This window comes from Ascidiella aspersa, chromosome 7 (genome assembly GCF_963924565.1).
Source record: "Ascidiella aspersa chromosome 7, kaAscAspe10.2, whole genome shotgun sequence".
Lineage (NCBI taxonomy): Eukaryota > Metazoa > Chordata > Ascidiacea > Phlebobranchia > Ascidiidae > Ascidiella > Ascidiella aspersa.
Window position 1 is genome coordinate 10,658,259 of NC_139453.1, and position 23,365 is coordinate 10,681,623.

A 23,365-nucleotide genomic window follows, 5' to 3' on the forward strand; every position below is an offset into this window, starting at 1 on the left:
TTTACTGCATCAATCACTTGTAAATGTATACACATTGATAATTTTTTTATGTATTTAAGTCCGTCAGCCGTGTTGGTTTCATTTAGAGCATTGAGTGTAAATTACTTTTATTTTTCAAACAAAACAAAACAAAAATATTGATATTTTATCCACAATGATACCACTTTTTAGTTAGTTCATTATATCCCGAATACATTCTGTTGTTTTTGTTGAAGGTAAAATTTGAATGATATTTCGTTATTCTTCCATCTTACTGCAAACAGCTGGGTATCCAAGACTGGCTATCTTATCAAAAGGATCAATTGCATTTGGTTACACACTTTAGATTAAGTAGGAATTCGTGTGAATTGCTTTGGTTCACTTTGCGTTGCAACTACTCACTAAAGATAAAACAATAATCAATCTGGCGAAGATTGGGTGTGTTGTTACGATAAGGCAGAAATAATTTCAAACGAGCATTATGTAAATCACGAGATACAACAGAGATGGTTCACGACAAAGTTTTTTCCTCACACGTAACCATCGTCGATATATCAAATTGTAAGTTGGACAACGACAAACCACTTTTGGAAGACATTTTATAATGTATTATTTCTTAAGCTGTCGTTTTCAATTAAAATTGATAATTGTTTCAGAGACTGGTGAAAGTATATAATATACATTATGTATTGCACCAAATTTTGGTGTGATTTTAATATTCGTAAATGCACCGATACACTCGGAATTTTGTATGCAGTTTTTCTATTACCTGAAAAAAATTATTTTTTCCTTGCCCGAGTGCTTAACTTCTGATTAGTAGAATACGTGTGTGTTGCAATTCACTAGATAATGAAGTGTCTAACGACTAATTACACCAATCAATTGTTTTAATTCGTTTTTACCATTTGTTGTTGATTTGTAAAGCCAGTTCCATAGCTTGAATGTATTCTTAGATCAGTCGGCTCATCTAATGACGTCATTTAATAGGGCTGCGCGTCTGCGGCTACATTGATAGGCCCAATTTCGACTCGCTTTTTCGCCGGGCTCGTTGGTGTGGGCCTGTAATCCAAACGACTTCGGAGGCTAGAGTTGGAGGACGGCTTGAGAATGGGAGTTCTGCGGCGCATTGACCTATGTCGATCGGGCGTCCGCGCTAAGCTCGGCGTCAATATGGAGATCTCGGGGGAGCCTGAGATGTCCAGGTTGTCCAAGGAGGAACGAACCGGGCCAGGCCCGTAAGGGAGCAGCCAAAAGTTCCCACGTCGTTCAGTAGCGGGATAGCGCCTGTGAATAGGCAAGGTGTCGTAGCCCATTCAATACAGCAGGACCCAATTCTTTTTCAACAAATGTTTTACTGCATCAATCACTTGTAAATGTTTACACATTGATAATTTTTTTATGTCTTTAAGTCCGTCAGCCGTGTTGGTTTCATTTAGAGCATTGAGTGTAAATTACTTTTATTTTTCAAACAAAACAAAACAAAAATATTGATATTTTATCCACAATGATACCACTTTTTAGTTAGTTTATTATATCCCGAATACATTCTGTTGTTTTTGTTGAAGATAAAATTTGAATGATATTTCGTTATTCTTCCATCTTACTGCAAACAGCTGGGTATCCAAGACTGGCTATCTTATCAAAAGGATCAATTGCCTTTGGTTACACACTTTAGATTAAGTAGGAATTCGTGTGAATTGCTTTGGTTCACTTTGCGTTGCAACTACTCACTAAAGATAAAACAATAATCAATCTGGCGAAGATTGGGTGTGTTGTTACGATAAGGCAGAAATAATTTCAAACGAGCATTATGTAAATCACGAGATACAACAGAGATGGTTCACGACAAAGTTTTTTCCTCACACGTAACCATCGTCGATATATCAAAATGTAAGTTGGACAACGACAAACAACTTTTGGAAGACATTTTATAAAGTATTATTTCTTAAGCTGTCGTTTTCAGATAAAATTGATAACTCTTTTAGAGACTGGTGAAAGTATATAATATACATTATGTGATCTACCAAATTTTGTTGTGATTTTAATATTCGTAAATGCACTGATCCACTCGGAATTTTGTATGCAGTTTTTCTATTACCTGAAAAAATATTTTTTCCTTGCCCGAGTGCTTAACTTCCGATTAGTAGAATACGTGTGTGTAAGAATTCACTAGATAATGAAGTTTTTAACAACTAATTACACCAATCAATTGTTTTAATTCGTGTTTGCCATTAGTTGTTGATTTGTACAGCCAGTTCCATAGCTTGAATGTATACTTAGATCAGTCGGCTCATCTAATGACGTCATTTAATAGGGCTGCGCGTCTGCGGCCACATTGATAGGCCCAATTTCGACTCGCTTTTTCGCCGGGCTCGTTGGTGTGGGCCTGTAATCCGAACGACTTCGGAGGCTAGAGTTGGAGGACGGCTTGAGAATGGGAGTTCTGCGGCGCATTGACCTATGTCGATCGGGCGTCCGCGCTAAGCTCGGCGTCAATATGGAGATCTTGGGGAAGCCTGAGATGTCCAGGTTGTCCAAGGAGGAACGAACCGGGCCAGGCCCGTAAGGGAGCAGCCAAAAGTTCCCACGTCGTTCAGTAGCGGGATAGCGCCTGTGAATAGGCAAGGTGTCGTAGCCCATTCAATACAGCAGGACCCAATTCTTTTTCAACGAATGTTTTACTGCATCAATCACTTGTAAATGTATACACATTGATAATTTTTTTATGTATTTAAGTCCGTCAGCCGTGTTGGTTTCATTTAGAGCATTGAGTGTAAATTACTTTTATTTTTCAAACAAAACAAAACAAAAATATTGATATTTTATCCACAATGATACCACTTTTTAGTTAGTCCATTATATCCCGAATACATTCTGTTGTTTTTGTTGAAGGTAAAATTTGAATGATATTTCGTTATTCTTCCATCTTACTGCAAACAGCTGGGTATCCAAGACTGGCTATCTTATCAAAAGGATCAATTGCCTTTGGTTACACACTTTAGATTAAGTAGGAATTCGTGTGAATTGCTTTGGTTCACTTTGCGTTGCAACTACTCACTAAAGATAAAACAATAATCAATCTGGCGAAGATTGGGTGTGTTGTTACGATAAGGCAGAAATAATTTCAAACGAGCATTATGTAAATCACGAGATACAACAGAGATGGTTCACGACAAAGTTTTTTCCTCACACGTAACCATCGTCGATATATCAAAATGTAAGTTGGACAACGACAAACCACTTTTGGAAGACATTTTATAATGTATTATTTCTTAAGCTGTCGTTTTCAATTAAAATTGATAATTGTTTTAGAGACTGGTGAAAGTGTATAATATACATTATGTATTGCACCAAATTTTGGTGTGATTTTAATATTCGTAAATGCACCGATACACTCAGAATTTTGTATGCAGTTTTTCTATTACCTGAAAAAATTTATTTTTTCCTTGCCCGAGTGCTTAACTTCTGATTAGTAGAACACGTGTGTGTTGCAATTCACTAGATTATGAAGTGTCTAACAACTAATTACACCAATCAATTGTTTTAATTCGTTTTTGGCATTAGTTGTTGATTTGTACAGCCAGTTCCGTAGCTTGAAAGTATACTTAGATCAGTCGGCTCATCTAATGACGTCATTTAATAGGGCTGCGCGTCTGCGGCCACATTGATAGGCCCAATTTCGACTCGCTTTTTCGCCGGGCTCGTTGGTGTGGGCCTGTAATCCGAACGACTTCGGAAGCTAGAGTTGGAGGACGGCTTGAGAGTGGGAGTTCTGCGGCGCATTGACCTATGTCGATCGGGCGTCCGCGCTAAGCTCGGCGTCAATATGGAGATCTCGGGGGGCCTGAGATGTCCAGGTTGTCCAAGGAGGAACGAACCGGCCCAGGCCCATAAGGGAGCAGCCAAAAGTTTCCACGTCGTTCAGTAGCGGGATAGCGCCTGTGAATAGGCAAGGTGTCGTAGCCCATTCAATACAGCAGGACCCAATTCTTTTTCAACGAATGTTTTACTGCATCAATCACTTGTAAATGTTTTCACATTGATAATTTTTTTATGTCTTTAAGTCCGTCAGCCGTGTTGGTTTCATTTAGACCATTGAGTGTAAATTACTTTTATTTTTCAAACAAAACAAAACAAAAATATTGATATTTTATCCACAATGATACCACTTTTTAGTTAGTTTATTATATCCCGAATACATTCTGTTGTTTTTGTTGAAGATAAAATTTGAATGCTATTTCGTTATTCTTCCATCTTACTGCAAACAGCTGGGTATCCAAGACTGGCTATCTTATCAAGAGGATCAATTGCCTTTGGTTACGCACTTTAGATTAAGTAGGAATTCGTGTGAATTGCTTTGGTTCACTTTGCGTTGCAACTACTCATTAAAGATAAAACAATAATCAATCTGGCGAAGATTGGGTGTGTTGTTACGATAAGGCAGAAATAATTTCAAACGAGCATTATGTAAATCACGAGATACAACAGAGATGGTTCACGACAAAGTTTTTTCCTCACACGTAACCATCGTCGATATATCAAAATGTAAGTTGGACAACGACAAACCACTTTTGGAAGACATTTTATAATGTATTATTTCTTAAGCTGTCGTTTTCAATTAAAATTGATAACTCTTTCAGAGACTGGTGAAAGTATATAATATACATTATGTGTTCTACCAAATTTTGGTGTGATTTTAATATTCGTAAATGCACCGATCCACTCGGAATTTTGTATGCAGATTTTCTATTACCTGAAAAAAATATTATTTCCTTGCCCAAGTGCTTAACTTCCGATTAGTAGAATACGTGTGTGTAAGAATTCACTAGATAATCAAGTGTTTAACAACTAATTACACCAATCAATTGTTTTAATTCGTGTTTACCATTAGTTGTTGATCTTGAAAGTATACTTAGATCAATCGGGTCATCTAATGACGTCATTTAATAGTGCTGCGCGTCTGCGGCCACATTGATAGGCCCAATTTCGACTCGCTTTTTCGCCGGGCTCGTTGGTGTGGGCCTGTAATCCGAACGACTTCGGAAGCTAGAGTTGGAGGACGGCTTGAGAATGGGAGTTCTGCGGCGCATTGACCTATGTCGATCGGGCGTCCGCGCTAAGCTCGGCGTCAATATGGAGATCTTGGGGAAGCCTGAGATGTCCAGGTTGTCCAAGGAGGAACGAACGGGGCCAGGCCCGTAAGGGAGCAGCCAAAAGTTCCCACGTCGTTCAGTAGCGGGATAGCGCCTGTGAATAGGCAAGGTGTCGTAGCCCATTCAATACAGCAGGACCCAATTCTTTTTCAACGAATGTTTTACTGCATCAATCACTTGTAAATGTATACACATTGATAATTTTTTTATGTATTTAAGTCCGTCAGTCGTGTTGGTTTCATTTAGAGCATTGAGTGTAAATTACTTTTATATTTCAAACAAAACAAAACAAAAATATTGATATTTTATCCACAATGATACCACTTTTTAGTTAGTTTATTATATCCCGAATACATTCTGTTGTTTTTGTTGAAGATAAAATTTGAATGATATTTCGTTATCCTTCCATCTTACTGCAAACGGCTGGGTATCCAAGACTGGCTATCTTATCAAAAGGATCAATTGCATTTGGTTACACACTTTAGATTAAGTAGGAATTCGTGTGAATTGCTTTGGTTCACTTTGCGTTGCAACTACTCACTAAAGATAAAACAATAATCAATCTGGCGAAGATTGGGTGTGTTGTTACGATAAGGCAGAAATAATTTCAAACGAGCATTATGTAAATCACGAGATACAACAGAGATGGTTCACGACAAAGTTTTTTCCTCACACGTAACCATCGTCGATATATCAAAATGTAAGTTGGACAACGACAAACCACTTTTGGAAGACATTTTATAATGTATTATTTCTTAAGCTGTCGTTTTCAATTAAAATTGATAACTCTTTCAGAGACTGGTGAAAGTATATAGTATACATTATGTGTTCTACCAAATTTTGGTGTGATTTTAATATTCGTAAATGCACCGATCCACTCGGAATTTTGTATGCAGATTTTCTATTACCTGAAAAAAATATTTTTTCCTTGCCCAAGTGCTTAACTTCCGATTAGTAGAATACGTGTGTGTAAGAATTCACTAGATAATGAAGTGTTTAACAACTAATTACACCAATCAATTGTTTTAATTCGTGTTTACCATTAGTTGTTGATCTTGAAAGTATACTTAGATCAATCGGGTCATCTAATGACGTCATTTAATAGGGCTGCGCGTCTGCGGCCACATTGATAGGCCCAATTTCGACTCGCTTTTTCGCCGGGCTCGTTGGTGTGGGCCTGTAATCCGAACGACTTCGGAGGCTAGAGTTGGAGGACGGCTTGAGAATGGGAGTTCTGCGGCGCATTGACCTATGTCGATCGGGCGTCCGCGCTAAGCTCGGCGTCAATATGGAGATCTTGGGGAAGCCTGAGATGTCCAGGTTGTCCAAGGAGGAACGAACCGGGCCAGGCCCGTAAGGGAGCAGCCAAAAGTTCCCACGTCGTTCAGTAGCGGGATAGCGCCTGCGAATAGGCAAGGTGTCGTAGCCCATTCAATACAGCAGGACCCAATTCTTTTTCAACGAATGTTTTACTGCATCAATCACTTGTAAATGTATACACATTGATAATTTTTTTATGTATTTAAGTCCGTCAGCCGTGTTGGTTTCATTTAGAGCATTGAGTGTAAATTACTTTTATTTTTCAAACAAAACAAAACAAAAATATTGATATTTTATCCACAATGATACCACTTTTTATTTAGTTCATTATATCCCGAATACATTCTGTTGTTTTTGTTGAAGGTAAAATTTGAATGATATTTCGTTATTCTTCCATCTTACTGCAAACAGCTGGGTATCCAAGACTGGCTATCTTATCAAAAGGATCAATTGCCTTTGGTTACACACTTTAGATTAAGTAGGAATTCGTGTGAATTGCTTTGGTTCACTTTGCGTTGCAACTACTCACTAAAGATAAAACAATAATCAATCTGGCGAAGATTGGGTGTGTTGTTACGATAAGGCAGAAATAATTTCAAACGAGCATTATGTAAATCACGAGATACAACAGAGATGGTTCACGACAAAGTTTTTTCCTCACACGTAACCATCGTCGATATATCAAAATGTAAGTTGGACAACGACAAACCACTTTTGGAAGACATTTTATAATGTATTATTTCTTAAGCTGTCGTTTTCAATTAAAATTGATAATTGTTTTAGAGACTGGTGAAAGTATATAATATACATTATGTATTGCACCAAATTTTGGTGTGATTTTAATATTCGTAAATGCACCGATACACTCAGAATTTTGTATGCAGTTTTTCTATTACCTGAAAAAAATTATTTTTTCCTTGCCCGAGTGCTTAACTTCTGATTAGTAGAACACGTGTGTGTTGCAATTCACTAGATAATGAAGTGTCTAACAACTAATTACACCAATCAATTGTTTTAATTCGTTTTTAGCATTAGTTGTTGATTTGTACAGCCAGTTCCGTAGCTTGAAAGTATACTTAGATCAGTCGGCTCATCTAATGACGTCATTTAATAGGGCTGCGCGTCTGCGGCCACATTGATAGGCCCAATTTCGACTCGCTTTTTCGCCGGGCTCGTTGGTGTGGGCCTGTAATCCGAACGACTTCGGAAGCTAGAGTTGGAGGACGGCTTGAGAGTGGGAGTTCTGCGGCGCATTGACCTATGTCGATCGGGCGTCCGCGCTAAGCTCGGCGTCAATATGGAGATCTCGGGGGAGCCTGAGATGTCCAGGTTGTCCAAGGAGGAACGAACCGGGCCAGGCCCATAAGGGAGCAGCCAAAAGTTTCCACGTCGTTCAGTAGCGGGATAGCGCCTGTGAATAGGCAAGGTGTCGTAGTCCAAGGAGGAACGAACCGGGCCAGGCCCATAAGGGAGCTGCCAAAAGTTTCCACGTCGTTCAGTAGCGGGATAGCGCCTGTGAATAGGCAAGGTGTCGTAGCCCATTCAATACAGCAGGACCCGATTATTTTTCAACGAATGTTTTACTGCATCAATCACTTGTAAATGTTTACACATTGATAATTTTTTTATGTCTTTAAGTCCGTCAGCCGTGTTGGTTTCATTTAGAGCATTGAGTGTAAATTACTTTTATTTTTCAAACAAAACAAAACAAAAATATTGATATTTTATCCACAATGATACCACTTTTTAGTTAGTTTATTATATCCCGAATACATTCTGTTGTTTTTGTTGAAGATAAAATTTGAATGCTATTTCGTTATTCTTCCATCTTACTGCAAACAGCTGGGTATCCAAGACTGGCTATCTTATCAAGAGGATCAATTGCCTTTGGTTACGCACTTTAGATTAAGTAGGAATTCGTGTGAATTGCTTTGGTTCACTTTGCGTTGCAACTACTCACTAAAGATAAAACAATAATCAATCTGGCGAAGATTGGGTGTGTTGTTACGATAAGGCAGAAATAATTTCAAACGAGCATTATGTAAATCACGAGATAGAACAGAGATGGTTCACGACAAAGTTTTTTCCTCACACGTAACCATCGTCGATATATCAAAATGTAAGTTGGACAACGACAAACCACTTTTGGAAGACATTTTATAAAGTATTATTTCTTAAGCTGTCGTTTTCAGATAAAATTGATAACTCTTTTAGAGACTGGTGAAAGTATATAATATACATTATGTGATCTACCAAATTTTGGTGTGATTTTAATATTCGTAAATGCACTGATCCACTCGGAATTTTGTATGCAGTTTTTCTATTACCTGAAAAAATATTTTTTTCCTTGCCCGAGTGCTTAACTTCCGATTAGTAGAATACGTGTGTGTAAGAATTCACTAGATAATGAAGTGTTTAACAACTAATTACACCAATCAATTGTTTTAATTCGTGTTTACCATTAGTTGTTGATTTGTACAGCCAGTTCCATAGCTTGAATGTATACTTAGATCAGTCGGCTCATCTAATGACGTCATTTAATAGGGCTGCGCGTCTGCGGCCACATTGATAGGCCCAATTTCAACTCGCTTTTTCGCCGGGCTCGTTGGTGTGGGCCTGTAATCCAAACGACTTCGGAGGCTAGAGTTGGAGGACGGCTTGAGAATGGGAGTTCTGCGGCGCATTGACCTATGTCAATCGGGCGTCCGCGCTAAGCTCGGCGTCAATATGGAGATCTCGGGGGAGCCTGAGATGTCCAGGTTGTCCAAGGAGGAACGAACCGGGCCAGGCCCGTAAGGGAGCAGCCAAAAGTTCCCACGTCGTTCAGTAGCGGGATAGCGCCTGTGAATAGGCAAGGTGTCGTACCCATTCAATACAGCAGGACCCAATTCTTTTTCAACGAATGTTTTACTGCATCAATCACTTGTAAATGTTTACACATTGATAATTTTTTTATGTCTTTAAGTCCGTCAGCCGTGTTGGTTTCATTTAGAGCATTGAGTGTAAATTACTTTTATTTTTCAAACAAAACAAAACAAAAATATTGATATTTTATCCACAATGATACCACTTTTTAGTTAGTTTATTATATCCCGAATACATTCTGTTGTTTTTGTTGAAGATAAAATTTGAATGATATTTCGTTATTCTTCCATCTTACTGCAAACAGCTGGGTATCCAAGACTGGCTATCTTATCAAAAGGATCAATTGCCTTTGGTTACACACTTTAGATTAAGTAGGAATTCGTGTGAATTGCTTTGGTTCACTTTGCGTTGCAACTACTCACTAAAGATAAAACAATAATCAATCTGGCGAAGATTGGGTGTGTTGTTACGATAAGGCAGAAATAATTTCAAACGAGCATTATGTAAATCACGAGATACAACAGAGATGGTTCACGACAAAGTTTTTTCCTCACACGTAACCATCGTCGATATATCAAAATGTAAGTTGGACAACGACAAACCACTTTTGGAAGACATTTTATAAAGTATTATTTCTTAAGCTGTCGTTTTCAGATAAAATTGATAACTCTTTTAGAGACTGGTGAAAGTATATAATATACATTATGTGATCTACCAAATTTTGTTGTGATTTTAATATTCGTAAATGCACTGATCCACTCGGAATTTTGTATGCAGTTTTTCTATTACCTGAAAAAATATTTTTTCCTTGCCCGAGTGCTTAACTTCCGATTAGTAGAATACGTGTGTGTAAGAATTCACTAGATAATGAAGTGTTTAACAACTAATTACACCAATCAATTGTTTTAATTCGTGTTTACCATTAGTTGTTGATTTGTACAGCCAGTTCCATAGCTTGAATGTATACTTAGATCAGTCGGCTCATCTAATGACGTCATTTAATAGGGCTGCGCGTCTGCGGCCACATTGATAGGCCCAATTTCGACTCGCTTTTTCGCCGGGCTCGTTGGTGTGGGCCTGTAATCCGAACGACTTCGGAGGCTAGAGTTGGAGGACGGCTTGAGAATGGGAGTTCTGCGGCGCATTGACCTATGTCGATCGGGCGTCCGCGCTAAGCTCGGCGTCAATATGGAGATCTTGGGGAAGCCTGAGATGATGTCCAGGTTGTCCAAGGAGGAACGAACCGGGCCAGGCCCGTAAGGGAGCAGCCAAAAGTTCCCACGTCGTTCAGTAGCGGGATAGCGCCTGTGAACAGGCAAGGTGTCGTAGCCCATTCAATACAGCAGGACCCAATTCTTTTTCAACGAATGTTTTACTGCATCAATCACTTGTAAATGTATACACATTGATAATTTTTTTATGTATTTAAGTCCGTCAGCCGTGTTGGTTTCATTTAGAGCATTGAGTGTAAATTACTTTTATTTTTCAAACAAAACAAAACAAAAATATTGATATTTTATCCACAATGATACCACTTTTTAGTTAGTTCATTATATCCCGAATACATTCTGTTGTTTTTGTTGAAGGTAAAATTTGAATGATATTTCGTTATTCTTCCATCTTACTGCAAACAGCTGGGTATCCAAGACTGGCTATCTTATCAAAAGGATCAATTGCATTTGGTTACACACTTTAGATTAAGTAGGAATTCGTGTGAATTGCTTTGGTTCACTTTGCGTTGCAACTACTCACTAAAGATAAAACAATAATCAATCTGGCGAAGATTGGGTGTGTTGTTACGATAAGGCATAAATAATTTCAAACGAGCATTATGTAAATCACGAGATACAACAGAGATGGTTCACGACAAAGTTTTTTCCTCACACGTAACCATCGTCGATATATCAAAATGTAAGTTGGACAACGACAAACCACTTTTGGAAGACATTTTATAATGTATTATTTCTTAAGCTGTCGTTTTCAATTAAAATTGATAACTCTTTCAGAGACTGGTGAAAGTATATAATATACATTATGTGTTCTACCAAATATTGGTGTGATTTTAATATTCGTAAATGCACCGATCCACTCGGAATTTTGTATGCAGATTTTCTATTACCTGAAAAAAATATTATTTCCTTGCCCAAGTGCTTAACTTCCGATTAGTAGAATACGTGTGTGTAAGAATTCACTAGATAATGAAGTGTTTAACAACTAATTACACCAATCAATTGTTTTAATTCGTGTTTACCATTAGTTGTTGATCTTGAAAGTATACTTAGATCAATCGGGTCATCTAATGACGTCATTTAATAGGGCTGCGCGTCTGCGGCCACATTGATAGGCCCAATTTCGACTCGCTTTTTCGCCGGGCTCGTTGGTGTGGGCCTGTAATCCGAACGACTTCGGAGGCTAGAGTTGGAGGACGGCTTGAGAATGGGAGTTCTGCGGCGCATTGACCTATGTCGATCGGGCGTCCGCGCTAAGCTCGGCGTCAATATGGAGATCTTGGGGAAGCCTGAGATGTCCAGGTTGTCCAAGGAGGAACGAACCGGGCCAGGCCCGTAAGGGAGCAGCCAAAAGTTCCCACGTCGTTCAGTAGCGGGATAGCGCCTGTGAATAGGCAAGGTGTCGTAGCCCATTCAATACAGCAGGACCCAATTCTTTTTCAACGAATGTTTTACTGCATCAATCACTTGTAAATGTATACACATTGATAATTTTTTTATGTATTTAAGTCCGTCAGTCGTGTTGGTTTCATTTAGAGCATTGAGTGTAAATTACTTTTATATTTCAAACAAAACAAAACAAAAATATTGATATTTTATCCACAATGATACCACTTTTTAGTTAGTTTATTATATCCCGAATACATTCTGTTGTTTTTGTTGAAGATAAAATTTGAATGATATTTCGTTATCCTTCCATCTTACTGCAAACAGCTGGGTATCCAAGACTGGCAATCTTATCAAAAGGATCAATTGCATTTGGTTACACACTTTAGATTAAGTAGGAATTCGTGTGAATTGCTTTGGTTCACTTTGCGTTGCAACTACTCACTAAAGATAAAACAATAATCAATCTGGCGAAGATTGGGTGTGTTGTTACGATAAGGCAGAAATAATTTCAAACGAGCATTATGTAAATCACGAGATACAACAGAGATGGTTCACGACAAAGTTTTTCCTCACACGTAACCATCGTCGATATATCAAAATGTAAGTTGGACAACGACAAACCACTTTTGGAAGACATTTTATAATGTATCATTTCTTAAGCTGTCGTTTTCAATTAAAATTGATAACTGTTTTAGAGACTGGTGAAAGTATATAATATACATTATGTATTGCACCAAATTTTGGTGTGATTTTAATATTCGTAAATGCACCGATACACTCGGAATTTTGTATGCAGTTTTTCTATTACCTGAAAAAAATTATTTTTTCCTTGCCCGAGTGCTTAACTTCTGATTAGTAGAACACGTGTGTGTTGCAATTCACTAGATAATGAAGTGTCTAACAACTAATTACACCTATCAATTGTTTTAATTCGTTTTTACCATTAGTTGTTGATTTGTAAAGCCAGTTCCATAGCTTGAATGTATACTTAGATCAGTCGGCTCATCTAATGACGTCATTTAATAGGGCTGCGCGTCTGCGGCCACATTGATAGGCCCAATTTCGACTCGTTTTTTCGCCGGGCTCGTTGGTGTGGGCCTGTAATCCGAACGACTTCGGAGGCTAGAGTTGGAGGACGGCTTGAGAATGGGAGTTCTGCGGCGCATTGACCTATGTCGATCGGGCGTCCGCGCTAAGCTCGGCGTCAATATGGAGATCTTGGTGAGATGTCCAGGTTGTCCAAGGAGGAACGAACCGGGCCAGGCCCGTAAGGGAGCAGCCAAAAGTTCCCACGTCGTTCAGTAGCGGGATAGCGCCTGTGAATAGGCAAGGTGTCGTAGCCCATTCAATACAGCAGGACCCAATTCTTTTTCAACGAATGTTTTACTGCATCAATCACTTGTAAATGTTTTCACATTGATAATTTTTTTATGTATTTAAGTCCGTCAGCCGTGTTGGTTTCATTTAGACCATTGAGTGTAAATTACTTTTATTTTTCAAACAAAACAAAACAAAAATATTGATATTTTATCCACAATGATACCACTTTTTAGTTAGTTTATTATATCCCGAATACATTCTGTTGTTTTTGTTGAAGATAAAATTTGAATGCTATTTCGTTATTCTTCCATCTTACTGCAAACAGCTGGGTATCCAAGACTGGCTATCTTATCAAGAGGATCAATTGCCTTTGGTTACGCACTTTAGATTAAGTAGGAATTCGTGTGAATTGCTTTGGTTCACTTTGCGTTGCAACTACTCACTAAAGATAAAACAATAATCAATCTGGCGAAGATTGGGTGTGTTGTTACGATAAGGCAGAAATAATTTCAAACGAGCATCATGTAAATCACGAGATACAACAGAGATGGTTCACGACAAAGTTTTTTCCTCACACGTAACCATCGTCGATATATCAAAATGTAAGTTGGACAACGACAAACCACTTTTGGAAGACATTTTATAATGTATTATTTCTTAAGCTGTCGTTTTCAATTAAAATTGATAACTCTTTCAGAGACTGGTGAAAGTATATAATATACATTATGTGTTCTACCAAATTTTGGTGTGATTTTAATATTCGTAAATGCACCGATCCACTCGGAATTTTGTATGCAGATTTTCTATTACCTGAAAAAAATATTTTTTCCTTGCCCAAGTGCTTATCTTCCGATTAGTAGAATACGTGTGTGTAAGAATTCACTAGATAATGAAGTGTTTAACAACTAATTACACCAATCAATTGTTTTAATTCGTGTTTACCATTAGTTGTTGATCTTGAAAGTATACTTAGATCAATCGGGTCATCTAATGACGTCATTTAATAGGGCTGCGCGTCTGCGGCCACATTGATAGGCCCAATTTCGACTCGCTTTTTCGCCGGGCTCGTTGGTGTGGGCCTGTAATCCGAACGACTTCGGAAGCTAGAGTTGGAGGACGGCTTGAGAGTGGGAGTTCTGCGGCGCATTGACCTATGTCGATCGGGCGTCCGCGCTAAGCTCGGCGTCAATATGGAGATCTCGGGGGAGCCTGAGATGTCCAGGTTGTCCAAGGAGGAACGAACCGGGCCAGGCCCATAAGGGAGCAGCCAAAAGTTTCCACGTCGTTCAGTAGCGGGATAGCGCCTGTGAATAGGCAAGGTGTCGTAGTCCAAGGAGGAACGAACCGGGCCAGGCCCATAAGGGAGCAGCCAAAAGTTTCCACGTCGTTCAGTAGCGGGATAGCGCCTGTGAATAGGCAAGGTGTCGTAGCCCATTCAATACAGCAGGACCCAATTCTTTTTCAACGAATGTTTTACTGCATCAATCACTTGTAAATGTTTTCACATTGATAATTTTTTTATGTCTTTAAGTCCGTCAGCCGTGTTGGTTTCATTTAGACCATTGAGTGTAAATTACTTTTATTTTTCAAACAAAACAAAACAAAAATATTGATATTTTATCCACAATCATACCACTTTTTAGTTAGTTTATTATATCCCGAATACATTCTGTTGTTTTTGTTGAAGATAAAATTTGAATGCTATTTCGTTATTCTTTCATCTTACTGCAAACAGCTGGGTATCCAAGACTGGCTATCTTATCAAGAGGATCAATTGCCTTTGGTTACGCACTTTAGATTAAGTAGGAATTCGTGTGAATTGCTTTGGTTCACTTTGCGTTGCAACTACTCACTAAAGATAAAACAATAATCAATCTGGCGAAGATTGGGTGTGTTGTTACGATAAGGCAGAAATAATTTCAAACGAGCATTATGTAAATCACGAGATACAACAGAGATGGTTCACGACAAAGTTTTTTCCTCACACGTAACCATCGTCGATATATCAAAATGTAAGTTGGACAACGACAAACCACTTTTGGAAGACATTTTATAATGTATTATTTCTTAAGCTGTCGTTTTCAATTAAAATTGATAATTGTTTTAGAGACTGGTGAAAGTATATAATATACATTATGTGTTTTACCAAATTTTGGTGTGATTTTAATATTCGTAAATGCACCGATCCACTCGGAATTTTGTATGCAGATTTTCTATTACCTGAAAAAAATATTTTTTCCTTGCCCAAGTGCTTAACTTCCGATTAGTAGAATACGTGTGTGTAAGAATTCACTAGATAATCAAGTGTTTAACAACTAATTACACCAATCAATTGTTTTAATTCGTGTTTACCATTAGTTGTTGATCTTGAAAGTATACTTAGATCAATCGGGTCATCTAATGACGTCATTTAATAGGGCTGCGCGTCTGCGGCCACATTGATAGGCCCAATTTCGACTCGCTTTTTCGCCGGGCTCGTTGGTGTGGGCCTGTAATCCGAACGACTTCGGAGGCTAGAGTTGGAGGACGGCTTGAGAATGGGAGTTCTGCGGCGCATTGACCTATGTCGATCGGGCGTCCGCGCTAAGCTCGGCGTCAATATGGAGATCTTGGGGAAGCCTGAGATGTCCAGGTTGTCCAAGGAGGAACGAACCGGGCCAGGCCCGTAAGGGAGCAGCCAAAAGTTCCCACGTCGTTCAGTAGCGGGATAGCGCCTGTGAATAGGCAAGGTGTCGTAGCCCATTCAATACAGCAGGACCCAATTCTTTTTCAACGAATGTTTTACTGCATTAATCACTTGTAAATGTATACACATTGATAATTTTTTTATGTATTTAAGTCCGTCAGCCGTGTTGGTTTCATTTAGAGCATTGAGTGTAAATTACTTTTATTTTTCAAACAAAACAAAACAAAAATATTGATATTTTATCCACAATGATACCACTTTTTAGTTAGTTCATTATATCCCGAATACATTCTGTTGTTTTTGTTGAAGGTAAAATTTGAATGATATTTCGTTATTCTTCCATCTTACTGCAAACAGCTGGGTATCCAAGACTGGCTATCTTATCAAAAGGATCAATTGCCTTTGGTTACACACTTTAGATTAAGTAGGAATTCGTGTGAATTGCTTTGGTTCACTTTGCGTTGCAACTACTCACTAAAGATAAAACAATAATCAATCTGGCGAAGATTGGGTGTGTTGTTACGATAAGGCAGAAATAATTTCAAACGAGCATTATGTAAATCACGAGATACAACAGAGATGGTTCACGACAAAGTTTTTTCCTCACACGTAACCATCGTCGATATATCAAAATGTAAGTTGGACAACGACAAACCACTTTTGGAAGACATTTTATAATGTATTATTTCTTAAGCTGTCGTTTTCAATTAAAATTGATAATTGTTTTAGAGACTGGTGAAAGTATATAATATACATTATGTATTGCACCAAATTTGGGTGTGATTTTAATATTCGTAAATGCACCGATACACTCAGAATTTTGTATGCAGTTTTTCTATTACCTGAAAAAATTTATTTTTTCCTTGCCCGAGTGCTTAACTTCTGATTAGTAGAACACGTGTGTGTTGCAATTCACTAGATAATGAAGTGTCTAACAACTAATTACACCAATCAATTGTTTTAATTCGTTTTTAGCATTAGTTGTTGATTTGTACAGCCAGTTCCGTAGCTTGAAAGTATACTTAGATCAGTCGGCTCATCTAATGACGTCATTTAATAGGGCTGCGCGTCTGCGGCCACATTGATAGGCCCAATTTCGACTCGCTTTTTCGCCGGGCTCGTTGGTGTGGGCCTGTAATCCGAACGACTTCGGAAGCTAGAGTTGGAGGACGGCTTGAGAGTGGGAGTTCTGCGGCGCATTGACCTATGTCGATCGGGCGTCCGCGCTAAGCTCGGCGTCAATATGGAGATCTCGGGGGAGCCTGAGATGTCCAGGTTGTCCAAGGAGGAACGAACCGGGCCAGGCCCATAAGGGAGCAGCCAAAAGTTTCCACGTCGTTCAGTAGCGGGATAGCGCCTGTGAATAGGCAAGGTGTCGTAGCCCATTCAATACAGCAGGACGACCCAATTCTTTTTCAACGAATGTTTTACTGCATCAATCACTTGTAAATGTTTTCACATTGATAATTTTTTTATGTCTTTAAGTCCGTCAGCCGTGTTGGTTTCATTTAGACCATTGAGTGTAAATTACTTTTATTTTTCAAACAAAACAAAACAAAAATATTGATATTTTATCCACAATGATACCACTTTTTAGTTAGTTTATTATATCCCGAATACATTCTGTTGTTTTTGTTGAAGATAAAATTTGAATGCTATTTCGTTATTCTTCCATCTTACTGCAAACAGCTGGGTATCCAAGACTGGCTATCTTATCAAGAGGATCAATTGCCTTTGGTTACGCACTTTAGATTAAGTAGGAATTCGTGTGAATTGCTTTGGTTCACTTTGCGTTGCAACTACTCACTAAAGATAAAACAATAATCAATCTGGCGAAGATTGGGTGTGTTATTACGATAAGGTAGAAATAATTTCAAACGAGCATTATGTAAATCACGAGATACAACAGAGATGGTTCACGACAAAGTTTTTTCCTCACACGTAACCATCGTCGATATATCAAAATGTAAGTTGGACAACGACAAACCACTTTTGGAAGACATTTTATAATGTATTATTTCTTAAGCTGTCGTTTTCAATTAAAATTGATAATTGTTTTAGAGACTGGTGAAAGTATATAATATACATTATGTGTTTTACCAAATTTTGGTGTGATTTTAATATTCGTAAATGCACCGATCCACTCGGAATTTTGTATGCAGATTTTCTATTACCTGAAAAAAATATTTTTTCCTTGCCCAAGTGCTTAACTTCCGATTAGTAGAATACGTGTGTGTAAGAATTCACTAGATAATCAAGTGTTTAACAACTAATTACACCAATCAATTGTTTTAATTCGTGTTTACCATTAGTTGTTGATCCTGAAAGTATACTTAGATCAATCGGGTCATCTAATGACGTCATTTAATAGGGCTGCGCGTCTGCGGCCACATTGATAGGCCCAATTTCGACTCGCTTTTTCGCCGGGCTCGTTGGTGTGGGCCTGTAATCCGAACGACTTCGGAGGCTAGAGTTGGAGGACGGCTTGAGAATGGGAGTTCTGCGGCGCATTGACCTATGTCGATCGGGCGTCCGCGCTAAGCTCGGCGTCAATATGGAGATCTTGGGGAAGCCTGAGATGTCCAGGTTGTCCAAGGAGGAACGAACCGGGCCAGGCCCGTAAGGGAGCAGCCAAAAGTTCCCACGTCGTTCAGTAGCGGGATAGCGCCTGTGAATAGGCAAGGTGTCGTAGCCCATTCAATACAGCAGGACCCAATTCTTTTTCAACGAATGTTTTACTGCATCAATCACTTGTAAATGTATACACATTGATAATTTTTTTATGTATTTAAGTCCGTCAGCCGTGTTGGTTTCATTTAGAGCATTGAGTGTAAATTACTTTTATTTTTCAAACAAAACAAAACAAAAATATTGATATTTTATCCACAATGATACCACTTTTTAGTTAGTTCATTATATCCCGAATACATTCTGTTGTTTTTGTTGAAGGTAAAATTTGAATGATATTTCGTTATTCTTCCATCTTACTGCAAACAGCTGGGTATCCAAGACTGGCTATCTTATCAAAAGGATCAATTGCCTTTGGTTACACACTTTAGATTAAGTAGGAATTCGTGTGAATTGCTTTGGTTCACTTTGCGTTGCAACTACTCACTAAAGATAAAACAATAATCAATCTGGCGAAGATTGGGTGTGTTGTTACGATAAGGCAGAAATAATTTCAAACGAGCATTATGTAAATCACGAGATACAACAGAGATGGTTCACGACAAAGTTTTTTCCTCACACGTAACCATCGTCGATATATCAAAATGTAAGTTGGACAACGACAAACCACTTTTGGAAGACATTTTATAATGTATTATTTCTTAAGCTGTCGTTTTCAATTAAAATTGATAATTGTTTTAGAGACTGGTGAAAGTATATAATATACATTATGTATTGCACCAAATTTTGGTGTGATTTTAATATTCGTAAATGCACCGATACACTCAGAATTTTGTATGCAGTTTTTCTATTACCTGAAAAAATTTATTTTTTCCTTGCCCGAGTGCTTAACTTCTGATTAGTAGAACACGTGTGTGTTGCAATTCACTAGATAATGAAGTGTCTAACAACTAATTACACCAATCAATTGTTTTAATTCGTTTTTAGCATTAGTTGTTGATTTGTACAGCCAGTTCCGTAGCTTGAAAGTATACTTAGATCAGTCGGCTCATCTAATGACGTCATTTAATAGGGCTGCGCGTCTGCGGCCACATTGATAGGCCCAATTTCGACTCGCTTTTTCGCCGGGCTCGTTGGTTTGGGCCTGTAATCCGAACGACTTCGGAAGCTAGAGTTGGAGGACGGCTTGAGAGTGGGAGTTCTGCGGCGCATTGACCTATGTCGATCGGGCGTCCACGCTAAGCTCGGCGTCAATATGAAGATCTCGGGGGAGCCTGAGATGTCCAGGTTGTCCAAGGAGGAACGAACCGGGCCAGGCCCATAAGGGAGCAGCCAAAAGTTTCCACGTCGTTCAGTAGCGGGATAGCGCCTGTGAATAGGCAAGGTGTCGTAGTCCAAGGAGGAACGAACCGGGCCAGGCCCATAAGGGAGCAGCCAAAAGTTTCCACGTCGTTCAGTAGCGGGATAGCGCCTGTGAATAGGCAAGGTGTCGTAGCCCATTCAATACAGCAGGACCCAATTCTTTTTCAACGAATGTTTTACTGCATCAATCACTTGTAAATGTTTTCACATTGATAATTTTTTTATGTCTTTAAGTCCGTCAGCCGTGTTGGTTTCATTTAGACCATTGAGTGTAAATTACTTTTATTTTTCAAACAAAACAAAACAAAAATATTGATATTTTATCCACAATGATACCACTTTTTAGTTAGTTTATTATATCCCGAATACATTCTGTTGTTTTTGTTGAAGATAAAATTTGAATGCTATTTCGTTATTCTTCCATCTTACTGCAAACAGCTGGGTATCCAAGACTGGCTATCTTATCAAGAGGATCAATTGCCTTTGGTTACGCACTTTAGATTAAGTAGGAATTCGTGTGAATTGCTTTGGTTCACTTTGCGTTGCAACTACTCACTAAAGATAAAACAATAATCAATCTGGCGAAGATTGGGTGTGTTGTTACGATAAGGCAGAAATAATTTCAAACGAGCATTATGTAAATCACGAGATACAACAGAGATGGTTCACGACAAAGTTTTTTCCTCACACGTAACCATCGTCGATATATCAAAATGTAAGTTGGACAACGACAAACCACTTTTGGAAGACATTTTATAATGTATTATTTCTTAAGCTGTCGTTTTTAATTAAAATTGATAATTGTTTTAGAGACTGGTGAAAGTATATAATATACATTATGTGTTTTACCAAATTTTGGTGTGATTTTAATATTCGTAAATGCACCGATCCACTCGGAATTTTGTATGCAGATTTTCTATTACCTGAAAAAAATATTTTTTCCTTGCCCAAGTGCTTAACTTCCGATTAGTAGAATACGTGTGTGTAAGAATTCACTAGATAATCAAGTGTTTAACAACTAATTACACCAATCAATTGTTTTAATTCGTGTTTACCATTAGTTGTTGATCTTGAAAGTATACTTAGATCAATCGGGTCATCTAATGACGTCATTTAATAGGGCTGCGCGTCTGCGGCCACATTGATAGGCCCAATTTCGACTCGCTTTTTCGCCGGGCTCGTTGGTGTGGGCCTGTAATCCGAACGACTTCGGAGGCTAGAGTTGGAGGACGGCTTGAGAATGGGAGTTCTGCGGCGCATTGACCTATGTCGATCGGGCGTCCGCGCTAAGCTCGGCGTCAATATGGAGATCTTGGGGAAGCCTGAGATGTCCAGGTTGTCCAAGGAGGAACGAACCGGGCCAGGCCCGTAAGGGAGCAGCCAAAAGTTCCCACGTCGTTCAGTAGCGGGATAGCGCCTGTGAATAGGCAAGGTGTCGTAGCCCATTCAATACAGCAGGACCCAATTCTTTTTCAACGAATGTTTTACTGCATCAATCACTTGTAAATGTATACACATTGATAATTTTTTTATGTAATTAAGTCCGTCAGCCGTGTTGGTTTCATTTAGAGCATTGAGTGTAAATTACTTTTATTTTTCAAACAAAACAAAACAAAAATATTGATATTTTATCCACAATGATACCACTTTTTAGTTAGTTCATTATATCCCGAATACATTCTGTTGTTTTTGTTGAAGGTAAAATTTGAATGATATTTCGTTATTCTTCCATCTTACTGCAAACAGCTGGGTATCCAAGACTGGCTATCTTATCAAAAGGATCATCTGCCTTTGGTTACACACTTTAGATTAAGTAGGAATTCGTGTGAATTGCTTTGGTTCACTTTGCGTTGCAACTACTCACTAAAGATAAAACAATAATCAATCTGGCGAAGATTGGGTGTGTTGTTACGATAAGGCAGAAATAATTTCAAACGAGCATTATGTAAATCACGAGATACAACAGAGATGGTTCACGACAAAGTTTTTTCCTCACACGTAACCATCGTCGATATATCAAAATGTAAGTTGGACAACGACAACCACTTTTGGAAGACATTTTATAATGTATTATTTCTTAAGCTGTCGTTTTCAATTAAAATTGATAATTGTTTTAGAGACTGGTGAAAGTATATAATATACATTATGTATTGCACCAAATTTGGGTGTGATTTTAATATTCGTAAATGCACCGATACACTCAGAATTTTCTATGCAGTTTTTCTATTACCTGAAAAAATTTATTTTTTCCTTGCCCGAGTGCTTAACTTCTGATTAGTAGAACACGTGTGTGTTGCAATTCACTAGATAATGAAGTGTCTAACAACTAATTACACCAATCAATTGTTTTAATTCGTTTTTAGCATTAGTTGTTGATTTGTACAGCCAGTTCCGTAGCTTGAAAGTATACTTAGATCAGTCGGCTCATCTAATGACGTCATTTAATAGGGCTGCGCGTCTGCGGCCACATTGATAGGCCCAATTTCGACTCGCTTTTTCGCCGGGCTCGTTGGTGTGGGCCTGTAATCCGAACGACTTCGGAAGCTAGAGTTGGAGGACGGCTTGAGAGTGGGAGTTCTGCGGCGCATTGACCTATGTCGATCGGGCGTCCGCGCTAAGCTCGGCGTCAATATGGAGATCTCGGGGGAGCCTGAGATGTCCAGGTTGTCCAAGGAGGAACGAACCGGGCCAGGCCCATAAGGGAGCAGCCAAAAGTTTCCACGTCGTTCAGTAGCGGGATAGCGCCTGTGAATAGGCAAGGTGTCGTAGCCCATTCAATACAGCAGGACCCAATTCTTTTTCAACGAATGTTTTACTGCATCAATCACTTGTAAATGTTTTCACATTGATAATTTTTTTATGTCTTTAAGTCCGTCAGCCGTGTTGGTTTCATTTAGACCATTGAGTGTAAATTACTTTTATTTTTCAAACAAAACAAAACAAAAATATTGATATTTTATCCACAATGATACCACTTTTTAGTTAGTTTATTATATCCCGAATACATTCTGTTGTTTTTGTTGAAGATAAAATTTGAATGCTATTTCGTTATTCTTCCATCTTACTGCAAACAGCTGGGTATCCAAGACTGGCTATCTTATCAAGAGGATCAATTGCCTTTGGTTACGCACTTTAGATTAAGTAGGAATTCGTGTGAATTGCTTTGTTCACTTTGCGTTGCAACTACTCACTAAAGATAAAACAATAATCAATCTGGCGAAGATTGGGTGTGTTGTTACGATAAGGCAGAAATAATTTCAAACGAGCATTATGTAAATCACGAGATACAACAGAGATGGTTCACGACAAAGTTTTTTCCTCACACGTAACCATCGTCGATATATCAAAATGTAAGTTGGACAACGACAAACCACTTTTGGAAGACATTTTATAATGTATTATTTCTTAAGCTGTCGTTTTCAATTAAAATTGAT

The 23,365-nt window shown here is 38.5% G+C and overlaps 17 non-coding genes across 17 annotated transcripts; all 17 read left to right on the plus strand.

Annotated features, from left to right (window-relative positions):
- The first annotated feature begins 1,017 nt into the window (after nt 1-1,017).
- On the plus strand, nt 1,018-1,317 carry LOC146137725 (signal recognition particle RNA). Its single transcript, XR_014501465.1, has one exon.
- Nucleotides 1,318-2,344: 1,027 nt separating this feature from the next.
- LOC146137726 (signal recognition particle RNA) lies at nt 2,345-2,644 on the plus strand. Its single transcript, XR_014501474.1, has one exon.
- A 1,029-nt stretch (nt 2,645-3,673) lies between these two features.
- LOC146137727 (signal recognition particle RNA) lies at nt 3,674-3,972 on the plus strand. Its single transcript, XR_014501517.1, has one exon.
- A 1,008-nt stretch (nt 3,973-4,980) lies between these two features.
- Nucleotides 4,981-5,280, plus strand: LOC146137728 (signal recognition particle RNA). Its single transcript, XR_014501504.1, has one exon.
- A 1,008-nt stretch (nt 5,281-6,288) lies between these two features.
- Nucleotides 6,289-6,588, plus strand: LOC146137729 (signal recognition particle RNA). The gene has a single exon (XR_014501483.1).
- A 1,029-nt stretch (nt 6,589-7,617) lies between these two features.
- On the plus strand, nt 7,618-7,918 carry LOC146137730 (signal recognition particle RNA). The gene has a single exon (XR_014501519.1).
- Nucleotides 7,919-9,047: 1,129 nt separating this feature from the next.
- LOC146137731 (signal recognition particle RNA) lies at nt 9,048-9,346 on the plus strand. Its single transcript, XR_014501506.1, has one exon.
- A 1,027-nt stretch (nt 9,347-10,373) lies between these two features.
- On the plus strand, nt 10,374-10,676 carry LOC146137732 (signal recognition particle RNA). The gene has a single exon (XR_014501515.1).
- A 1,008-nt stretch (nt 10,677-11,684) lies between these two features.
- LOC146137733 (signal recognition particle RNA) lies at nt 11,685-11,984 on the plus strand. Its single transcript, XR_014501475.1, has one exon.
- Nucleotides 11,985-13,012: 1,028 nt separating this feature from the next.
- Nucleotides 13,013-13,305, plus strand: LOC146137734 (signal recognition particle RNA). Its single transcript, XR_014501514.1, has one exon.
- Nucleotides 13,306-14,313: 1,008 nt separating this feature from the next.
- LOC146137735 (signal recognition particle RNA) lies at nt 14,314-14,614 on the plus strand. Its single transcript, XR_014501518.1, has one exon.
- A 1,109-nt stretch (nt 14,615-15,723) lies between these two features.
- LOC146137736 (signal recognition particle RNA) lies at nt 15,724-16,023 on the plus strand. The gene has a single exon (XR_014501476.1).
- A 1,029-nt stretch (nt 16,024-17,052) lies between these two features.
- Nucleotides 17,053-17,355, plus strand: LOC146137737 (signal recognition particle RNA). The gene has a single exon (XR_014501516.1).
- A 1,008-nt stretch (nt 17,356-18,363) lies between these two features.
- On the plus strand, nt 18,364-18,663 carry LOC146137738 (signal recognition particle RNA). Its single transcript, XR_014501477.1, has one exon.
- A 1,029-nt stretch (nt 18,664-19,692) lies between these two features.
- Nucleotides 19,693-19,993, plus strand: LOC146137739 (signal recognition particle RNA). The gene has a single exon (XR_014501520.1).
- Nucleotides 19,994-21,102: 1,109 nt separating this feature from the next.
- Nucleotides 21,103-21,402, plus strand: LOC146137740 (signal recognition particle RNA). Its single transcript, XR_014501478.1, has one exon.
- Nucleotides 21,403-22,430: 1,028 nt separating this feature from the next.
- Nucleotides 22,431-22,730, plus strand: LOC146137741 (signal recognition particle RNA). Its single transcript, XR_014501502.1, has one exon.
- The last annotated feature ends 635 nt before the right edge of the window (nt 22,731-23,365 follow it).